The sequence below is a fragment of the Pecten maximus genome, chromosome 18 (genome assembly GCF_902652985.1).
Source record: "Pecten maximus chromosome 18, xPecMax1.1, whole genome shotgun sequence".
Taxonomy (NCBI): domain Eukaryota; kingdom Metazoa; phylum Mollusca; class Bivalvia; order Pectinida; family Pectinidae; genus Pecten; species Pecten maximus.
In genome coordinates, this window is record NC_047032.1 from 1,199,018 (window position 1) to 1,205,691 (window position 6,674).

The following is a 6,674-nucleotide window of genomic DNA, read 5'->3' on the forward strand; positions in this document are numbered from 1 at the left end:
AAGGACGGATCGGTTTTTGAATTTTGTACAGTAAGTAAATAGCTCTGTAGTCATATTTTACGTGATTTTTGTTATATACTGTTTGTGCATATGACCTATAAATCTGCGCGAGGAAAAAAACAACATAGGTCTCGTTTTCTATTTTTGAATAATATTTTATTAGTATTTGTCATATTTGCTAATATTCAAAAACATTGTGTCCAATCAAATTTGACTAAAATGTAGAACTTAACTTTGCCGATAATATAAGATAATGTAAATCTTCGAAGTCTCTTTCATCTGCGTCTTTGAGCCTCTTGTATCGATCGTCGGCAACCAATCGTGTACGGGGTGTCTGTATGGCCTGTCTGTATGGTGTTGTAAGTGCTGCGTGAACAATGTGCCGATTCCTGTCTTTGATTACAGTGCAATCATCACGCTCCATTAAACTTGCATGGGAAACGACGATCGCAATAACGCTTTCATTTTACATGCATACCATTACATTTTAAAGTGAAAAACGACAATCACAAAAACGCTTTCATTTTACATGCACACCATTACATTTTTAAAGTGAAAAACGACGATCACAAAAACGCTTTCATTCTACATGCACATCATAGCACTTACATGGAAACGATGGTCACAAAAGCGCTTTATTTCACATATCATTCATCACAGATACGACAATCATATTATATTATATGCATATTTCTACATTTGGGAGTGTTCTGTCAAACCTCCACCTTTATATCGAGTGTGAGACAGTATGGATTGATTTGGGGGTGTTCTGTCAAACCTCCACCTTTATATCGAGTGTGAGACAGTATGGATTGATTTGGGGGTGTTCTGTCAAACCTCCACCTTTATATCGAGTGTGAGACAGTATGGATTGATTTGGGGGTGTTCTGTCAAACCTCCACCTTTATATCGAGTGTGAGACAGTATGGATTGATTTGGGGGTGTTCTGTCAAACCTCCACCTTTATATCGAGTGTGAGACAGTATGGATTGATTTGGGGGTGTTCTGTCAAACCTCCACCTTTATATCGAGTGTGAGACAGTATGGATTGATTTGGGGGTGTTCTGTCAAACCTCCACCTTTATATCGAGTGTGAGACAGTATGGATTGATTTGGGGGTGTTCTGTCAAACCTCCACCTTTATATCGAGTGTGAGACAGTATGGATTGATTTGGGGGTGTTCTGTCAAACCTCCACCTTTATATCGAGTGTGAGACCGTATGTATTTATTTGGGGGTGTTCTGTCAAACCTCCACCTTTATATCGAGTGTGAGACCGTATGTATTTATTTGGGGGTGTTCTGTCAAACCTCCACCTTTATATCGAGTGTGAGACAGTATGGATTGATTTGGGGGTGTTCTGTCAAACCTCCACCTTTATATCGAGTGTGAGACCGTATGGATTGATTTGGGGGTGTTCTGTCAAACCTCCACCTTTATATCGAGTGTGAGACAGTATGTATTTATTTGGGGGTGTTCTGTCAAACCTCCACCTTTATATCGAGTGTGAGACCGTATGGATTGATTTGGGGGTGTTCTGTCAAACCTCCACCTTTATATCGAGTGTGAGACAGTATGGATTGATTTGGGGGTGTTCTGTCAAACCTCCACCTTTATATCGAGTGTGAGACAGTATGTATTTATTTGGGGGTGTTCTGTCAAACCTCCACCTTTATATCGAGTGTGAGACCGTATGTATTTATTTGGGGGTGTTCTGTCAAACCTCCACCTTTATATCGAGTGTGAGACAGTATGTATTTATTTGGGGGTGTTCTGTCAAACGTCCACCTTTATATCGAGTGTGAGACCGTATGTATTTATTTGGGGGTGTTCTGTCAAACCTCCACCTTTATATCGAGTGTGAGACAGTATGTATTTATTTGGGGGTGTTCTGTCAAACCTCCACCTTTATATCGAGTGTGAGACCGTATGTATTTATTTGGGGGTGTTCTGTCAAACCTCCACCTTTATATCGAGTGTGAGACCGTATGGATTGATTTGGGGGTGTTCTGTCAAACCTCCACCTTTATATCGAGTGTGAGACAGTATGTATTGATTTGGGGGTGTTCTGTCAAACCTCCACCTTTATATCGAGTGTGAGACAGTATGGATTGATTTGGGGGTGTTCTGTCAAACCTCCACCTTTATATCGAGTGTGAGACAGTATGGATTGATTTTGGGGTGTTCTGTCAAACCTCCACCTTTATATCGAGTGTGAGACAGTATGTATTTATTTGGGGGTGTTCTGTCAAACCTCCACCTTTATATCGAGTGTGAGACAGTATGTATTTATTTGGGGGTGTTCTGTCAAACCTCCACCTTTATATCGAGTGTGAGACCGTATGTATTGATTTGGGGGTGTTCTGTCAAACCTCCACCTTTATATCGAGTGTGAGACAGTATGGATTGATTTGGGGGTGTTCTGTCAAACCTCCACCTTTATATCGAGTGTGAGACCGTATGGATTGATTTGGGGGTGTTCTGTCAAACCTCCACCTTTATATCGAGTGTGAGACAGTATGGATTGATTTGGGGGTGTTCTGTCAAACCTCCACCTTTATATCGAGTGTGAGACCGTATGGATTGATTTGGGGGTGTTCTGTCAAACCTCCACCTTTATATCGAGTGTGAGACCGTATGGATTGATTTGGGGGTGTTCTGTCAAACCTCCACCTTTATACCGAGTGTGTGACAGTATGGATTTATTTGGGGGTGTTCTGTCAAACCTCCACCTTTATATCGAGTGTGAGACAGTATGGATTTATTTGGGGGTGTTCTGTCAAACCTCCACCTTTATATCGAGTGTGTGACAGTATGGATTGATTGTATCTATCATGTTTGTGATCTGTGCTAAACGAATATTAATGTGTATCATCAATTTTTCTGTCGATAATAAAATAAACTATAGAACGACAGAAATATATACATTGTTAATAAAGAAAATGTAGAAAATTATTATCCTGTTGATACTTTTTCGCGAAAAATAAGTGCTCCAAAATGTAAAACCGCAAATAAAAATAACAACCGCCGAATAGCTACCTTAGCAGTATATGGTCAATACTGCTGTAATATCCTCATATCTCAACTTACTAACAAATATGTACTAAAATTAGATATCCAAGATTATGAATTATACAGGGGTTGGTATAAACATGTGTTGCTGCTCCATAACTTTTAGTATTACGACAGAAAAACAGCCACATTGTTAAACCACCTGCCGACTCCCTATCTAATGTGTTGTATTTGAGAATTCTCAACGTACTCTCGACCTCTGCCAAAAGATTTCGTTTTGGTATAAAACGTTCAGGGATTACACCGTTTTCTATGCATGAATGATATTTTTATATAAAAATCCTCTGTAATTTTCTCATATCTCAACTTACTAATAAATGCGTACTAAAACTGGATATCCAAGATTATGAGTTATGTCGGCAGGTCCACTTCCGGTGTTTTTATGACCTAGTTATATGAATTTCTCCAGTATTTCTTAAATGCATTATCTTAATCCAATCCAGACATTTTTTCTCACCGCATGCCAAGTCTTAAATGTTCGCTCGGGTAGCCGTTGGTTTGCGGTCGACCATGGAATTGTTTGAGTGGCGGAAGTTGATATGTCGCAATGTGTGTGGTGTGGTTTTCTGTTGAATTATTACACGTGTGATTAGGCCTTGGTGGTGTCGGTCTGCTGTTAAAAGTGAACTACTTGGGTAACCAGGATCGTAAAGTGTGTCATGTATCCAAGTGAGCATGTTTTATTCCCTAACAGATGTTTTTATCCTGACTACGTAACCCTGGATTGATGCAGATGATAACATCACTGGAATAAACTGTACCAACAGCAAATATACCTGGCAAGGTCATGGGTTCTTACTCCGAATGTTCGCACTTTGGACATGGTTTCATGGCGTCAATCATACATTGTAAGGTTTCTTAATGTTAACGTCACTTTGTAAACGACTGTCCGATTTTATCAATCATGCATGGTAAGCTTTCTATTAACGTCATTTTATAACGACTGATCTAATACCTGTCCGATTTTATCAATCATACATTGTAAGCTTTCTATTAACGTCATTTTATAACGACTGATGTAATGCCTGTTAGATGTTATCAATCATATACTGTAAACTTTCTATTAACGTCACTTTGTAAACGACTGATCTAATACCTGTTAGATGTTATCAATCATACATTGTAAACTTTCTATTAACGTCATTTTATAACGACTGATGTAATGCCTGTTAGATGTTATCAATCATGCATGGTAAGCTTTCTATTAACGTCATTTTATAACGACTGATGTAATGCCTGTTAGATGTTATCAATCATATACTGTAAACTTTCTATTAACGTCACTTTGTAAACGACTGATCTAATACCTGTTAGATGTTATCAATCATACATTGTAAACTTTCTATTAACGTCATTTTATAACGACTGATGTAATGCCTGTTAGATGTTATCAATCATGCATGGTAAGCTTTCTATTAACGTCATTTTATAACGACTGATGTAATGCCTGTTAGATGTTATCAATCATATACTGTAAACTTTCTATTAACGTCATTTTATAACGACTGATCTAATACCTGTTAGATGTTATCAATCATACATTGTAAACTTTCTATTAACGTCATTTTATAACGACTGATGTAATGCCTGTTAGATGTTATCAATCATGCATGGTAAGCTTTCTATTAACGTCATTTTATAACGACTGATGTAATGCCTGTTAGATGTTATCAATCATATACTGTAAACTTTCTATTAACGTCACTTTGTAAACGACTGATCTAATACCTGTTAGATGTTATCAATCATACATTGTAAACTTTCTATTAACGTCATTTTATAACGACTGATGTAATGCCTGTTAGATGTTATCAATCATGCATGGTAAGCTTTCTATTAACGTCATTTTATAACGACTGATGTAATGCCTGTTAGATGTTATCAATCATATACTGTAAACTTTCTATTAACGTCATTTTATAACGACTGATCTAATACCTGTTAGATGTTATCAATCATACATTGTAAACTTTCTATTAACGTCATTTTATAACGACTGATGTAATGCCTGTTAGATGTTATCAATCATGCATGGTAAGCTTTCTATTAACGTCATTTTATAACGACTGATGTAATGCCTGTTAGATGTTATCAATCATGCATGGTAAGCTTTCTATTAACGTCATTTTATAACGACTGATGTAATGCCTGTTAGATGTTATCAATCATATACTGTAAACTTTCTATTAACGTCATTTTATAACGACTGATGTAATGCCTGTTAGATGTTATCAATCATGCATGGTAAGCTTTCTATTAACGTCATTTTATAACGACTGATGTAATGCCTGTTAGATGTTATCAATCATGCATGGTAAGCTTTCTATTAACGTCATTTTATAACGACTGATGTAATGCCTGTTAGATGTTATCAATCATATACTGTACATTTTATAACGACTGATGTAATGCCTGTTAGATGTTATCAATCATATACTGTAAACTTTCTAAATGTTAAGCCACTTTATAAACGACTGAGCTAGACTCCGTTAAATGCTAGATGCGTTACACACTAAAATTGTCTTCATTTTTTAATGATTTTAATTGAATTGTTGAAGTTTACTTTCCTATCTATGTCTTATTGTATTGTTAATGTTATATTTAATAAGTAAAGGTAAAATGAGTGTGACATTGATAATTAACATTTGATTAAGAGTAAACAATTTGGAATTAGTTGTTTTATTGATGAAGACCTTAATTTAAGCTTAATTGTTTACCTTCTGCAAAAAAAATTATAAATCGAAATGAAGCAACAGTTCATCGGCCAAACGTTACCATAGCAGACAAATATATTATATCGAAATAAATCGTTGTACAAGACAATTAGTAGATATTACCCGTATATCCTGAGAGAATGAATTACGTCAAGCCGCCATGTATTTCAATTTTCAGTCAGACGATTGACCAGGGCGTATTCCTTAATACTGATTTATATCAAAGCTATAGCTAGTTATCCAGCCGACCTACGAGTGGACAATTGAATCAAACAGCAATATCAATTAATCTTGGCAGTAGTATGTTCCATATAGCTATATCTTCTCTCATTTATATAGTCGGTGTAATTCTAAACATGTTTTGGATCGTACCAACAACCACTATACTGGATATGTTGATCTCCCGTGTAGACAAGATCACTTGGGCTGTTCATGGAGACAGCTACAATCGGACAGTCATTACACACCAATAGCTTGTCTTGGGCGTCTCCACAGTCACAGTTCTCTGTCTATCCGTCTGTGTTTTGATTGGTATTTTGAGTTCTGTGTTTTGATTGGTACTCTGAGTTCTGTGTTTTATTGGTACTCTGAGTTCTATGTTTTGATTGGTACGCTAAGTTCTGTGTTTTGATTGGTAGTGTGAGTTCTGTGTTTTGATTGGTACTTTGAGTTCTATGGTTTGATTGGTACACTGAGTTGTGTGGTTTGATTGGTACTCTGAGTTCTGTGTTTTGATTGGTACTTTGAGTTTTGTGTTTTTATTGGTTCTCTGAGTTCTGTGTTTTGATTGATACTCTGAGTTCTGTGTTTTGATTGGTACTCTCAGTTCTGTATTTTGATTGGTAGTCCGAGTTCTGTGTTTTCATTGGTACTTTGAATTCTGTGGTTT